This window comes from Saccopteryx leptura, chromosome 5 (genome assembly GCF_036850995.1).
Source record: "Saccopteryx leptura isolate mSacLep1 chromosome 5, mSacLep1_pri_phased_curated, whole genome shotgun sequence".
NCBI lineage: Eukaryota > Metazoa > Chordata > Mammalia > Chiroptera > Emballonuridae > Saccopteryx > Saccopteryx leptura.
Genome location: NC_089507.1, coordinates 139,378,726 through 139,383,198, shown reverse-complemented (window position 1 = coordinate 139,383,198; position 4,473 = coordinate 139,378,726). Strand labels below are relative to the sequence as shown.

The 4,473-nt window shown below is 36.8% G+C and overlaps 1 non-coding gene across 1 annotated transcript; it reads left to right on the top strand.

The window, feature by feature from the left end:
* Window positions 1–1,285: 1,285 nt before the first annotated feature.
* Window positions 1,286–1,361, top strand: TRNAA-CGC (transfer RNA alanine (anticodon CGC)). The gene has a single exon. It is a non-coding gene; the product is annotated as a tRNA-Ala (tRNA).
* The last annotated feature ends 3,112 nt before the right edge of the window (window positions 1,362–4,473 follow it).

Here is a 4,473-nt window from a genome sequence, read left to right as displayed (position 1 = left end):
ACTATAGGCAACCAGTGTCAAGCACAGTGCCTGGCATATAAAAAAAATACAATAAGTTTTTACTGAAAAAGTGAATAGTCATTTGCATACGTACACAGATATCCACAAAGGACAGACACTATTGAAACAGAGAGGTATGCTCATGTGCAATGCACATCTATGCACACTTTGGGTACATGCACCCAATGTACATGAGTACATATACATAGAGAAATATAATTGGTACACAAAGAATATAAAGAGAAAATGGCATAAAGTTAACAGCTGATATCTATGTATGAAAATTTGCTGTTTTGTTTTTCTTATCAGTTTTTTGCACTTCTGCAATAAGAATACCATTTATATAATAAAATCTGTGGTGACAACACCAGAAGACTTTCTTTGCTCTTGAAATTCAGGGGCATAATCACTATTTCTAATTACTTAGCACAAAGTGACCCCTTTCCTAACATGCACTTTCTCTTGTGCCGTGGCAGCAGTCCAGACTGAGAGACCTCTTATGCTTTGGACATCAAATTTATCTGAGCATTGGTCACCACATACAAGCTAGGTTCTTTTGCTCACAGAATACCACGCAGGGTCTTTGTTTCATAACTTCTATATTTTCTCAGTTTTATATCTGAGAACATGCATTGCTGAAAAACCGAGCTCAGCTCTGCCTTCTGAGAAACTGATATACTGAACCTTGCCTCAATAAGTCATAACTGACACCAAAGATATTGCACTACCAAATTCAGTGCTCGTTTAATTTACGATTATTTTATTTATGTATATATATATATTTTTCTGTTTACGCCATGACAGTGTAGTACTTATAAAGACATGAAGTGAGTCTGACATATTCACTATAGGCAACCAATGTCGAGCATAATGCCTGGCACATAATAGAAATAAAATAAATGTTTCCTGAATGAATGAATACATAGTCATTTGCATACATACACAGATATCCACAAATAACAGACACTGTGGACACAGAGAGATATGCTCATGTGCAATGCACATCTATGAACACAGATGTACACACACCCAATGTACCTGAGTATATATACATAGAGAAATAAAATAGGTACACAAAGAATATGGAAAGAAAATGTCCTAATATTAACTGTAGATATATCTGTATAAAAATTTGTTATGGTTGTTTTTGAGATAATTTTTCATGCACTACTACAATAAGAATACATTTATATAATGAAAAATCTGTTAAAATTCAACATACTTGTCAAATCAAAGCACATCCTATTTTACAACACACGAAGTAGATACATATAAAAGAAGTTAAGCCCTGGCTGGTTCGCTCAGTGGTAGAGCGTCGGCCTCGCGTGCAGAAGTCCCGGGTTTGATTCCTGGCCAGGGCACACAGGAGAAATGCCCATCTGCTTCTACACCCCTCCCCCTCTCCTTCCTCTCTGTCTCTCTCTACCCCTCCTGCAGCCAAGGCGCCACTGGAGTAAAGATGGCCAGGGCACTGGGGATTGTTCCTTGGCTTCTGCCCCAAGAGCTAGAGTGGCTCTGGTCGCAATAGGGCAACGTTCCATGGGTGAAGAGCATCGAACCCTGGTGGGAAGAGAGTCGCCCTTGGTGGGCGTACTGAGTGGATCTTGTTCGGGCGCATGTGGGGGTCTGTCTGACTGTCTCTCCCTGTTTCTAGATTCTGAAAAATACATTAAAAAAAAGTTAAAAAGACAGAGGTTAAAGCTTAGCAATGGAAGTCATTGAGTGCAGAGACATGAGTTCCTAGCACATTGCCTGATATATGATGGGCACTTTCAAAAGCTTTATGAAAGCATGGCTGGAAGGAAAGGAGAAAAACAAGATGAACCAAGAGATATTCAGAAAACAAACCACTAAGGATATATAAAATCTTTACAGCAAAGGCAAATGGGAATCAAAGATTATAGACAATGCTCTCTACCCAACTATTCCTTTGGACCTGTACTGAGGCCTGATTTTCAAAATGCACATGAGGTGTCAGCAGAGAAGCACATGTAACAGAGACCATTACTGTATGTGCTATGGAGCAAATTCCAGCCAAATTCAGAGGATTAAAATGATACTAAGTATATCTCTTTCTTTCACTACACTTAACATTGAAAGAAGTAGCAAGCACTAACTAGAAATTCCTTATATTTACAAGTTATAAAAGTTTCTTTTAGATAGCCTTGGATTGAACATTGATAGATAACGCACCACACCCAACTGATATATTTTTCTTGGTTAACTGATCTGAGCTGTTTGCACATGAGGTGGCAGCAGGGAAGCGCACTAGGAAAACAGTTACCGCAGATAATCCTGTATGTTCTTTCAAGCAAGTTTCAACTACATCTAACATTAGAAATGATATAAAGCATGTTTATTGTTGTCATTACACTAAATATAGTAAAAAGTAATAGAAATAAACTAAAAATCCCTTTTTTGAAGGTAAAGAAATTCACTCCTAGATAACCCCCCCTCAAAATCACAATTCAAGTTGTAAAACACCTTAAAATTAATGAAAATATAAACTACAAAAGAAAACCTATGGAAAAAGGTAGTGATGAATATATTTTATGGCAAGAAAACTTTAAAGTATACAGCCTTTCCACCTATATTAAGAACCAGAATACTACATAAAATTTAGAGAAAGTAAAAAAAAAAAAAGTTCACCACCTCAGCAGGCGATTGCTCAGTGGTTAGAGCATTTGACTGAAATGCGGAGGACCCAGGTTTGAGATCCCAAGGGCGCCAGCTTTACCATGGGCTCATATGATCTGAGCAAAGCTCACCAGCTTAAGCCCAAGGTCAATGGCTCAAGCAATTGGTCACTGGATCAGTTGTAGACCCCTGGTCAAGTCACATATGAGACAGGAGTCAATGAACATGTAAGGGGTCACAACAAAAAACTGATGATTGATCTGTGTCCTGGCACATAATAAACACTTTCTCCATTTCTGTCTGTCTGTCCCTATCTAAACCTCTCTCTGACTCTCTCCCTGTCTCTGTAAAAAAAAAGTAAAAGAAAAACGAAATGTTCACAGAGACATTTGGAGAGTGTATACCATATTTCCCCATGTATAAGACTCATATCTTTTCAAAAATATGGGGATAGAAAATTTGGTGCATCTGATACAGTGGTTGTAGTATTTTTTTACTTGCATTTCCCGTTTATTGGCATTTGTTATCATTTTCTCACAATTTGTGCCCCAACATTAAGGTGCATCTTAAACAGGGAGGCTTCTTATACATGGGGAAATAAGGTACTTTACAACCTTACCATTTATTTATTCTTGGGGTGAGATTTTGAAAAACATAATTCATTCTTCTATGCAATTTAAGCTGCAAAAACAACAATAAAAAAGCCATTGTCATTTTTTCTTTTATTTATTTATTTATTTTAGGGGCAAGATAAAGGGGAAAAAGACAGACAGATAGTCAGAAACATCAATCTGTTTCTGTATATGCCTTGACCCAGGAGCAAGTAATGACATTAGTATATGGGCGTGATGCTTTAACTACTGAGCTATCTGGTGAGAGCAAGCCATTGTCTTTTGGGGAGAAAATTTTCTAGAAAAAAACAAAGAAATTAAAAAAATAAAATGATAATCTAATCTGCTATGGTGAGAGCACCTGAAGAATTCTCTTTACTCTTGGATTTCAGGGGCATAATCACTATTTCTATTTGCTTAGCACAAAGTGACCCCTTTCCTAACATGCACTTTCTCTTGTGCCTTGGCAGTAGTCCAGACTGAGAGACCTCCTATGCTTTGGACATCAGAATTTATCTGAGCTTTGTCCACCACATAAAAGCTAGGATCTATTGCTCACAGGACACCTCCCAGGGTCTTTGTTTCATAACTTCTATATTTTCTCAGTTTTATACCTGAGAACATGCATTGTTGAAAAACTGAGACTTACATCTCAGCTCTGCCTTCTGAGGAAATGGGATACTGAACCTCGCCACAATAAATCATAACTGACACCAAAAATATTGCACTACCAAATTCAGTGCTTCTTAAACTTACGATTTTTTATTTATGTATATTTTTTTCTTTCTGTCTACCCCATGACAGTGTAGTATTCATAAAGACAGAAAGTTAGTCTGTCTCATTCCCTATAGACAGCCAGTTTTGAGCACAGTGCCTTGCACATAATAGAAATACAATAAGTGTTTCTTGAATGAATGAATGAATTAATAATCATTTGCATACATACACAGATATCCAGAAGTGACAGACACTGTGGACACAGAGAGATATGCTCATGTGCAATGTACATCTGTGCACACAGATGTACACAAACCCAATGTACTTGAGTATATATACATAGAGAAGTATATGAAGTACACAAAGAATAGCAAAAGAAAATGTCATAATATTAACAGTTGATATATCTGTATGAAAATTTGTTGTTGTTGTTTTAGAGATCTTTTTTTTTGCAATTCTGCAATAAGAATACATATTTTATAATAAGATGTTGAAATTTAACATACAT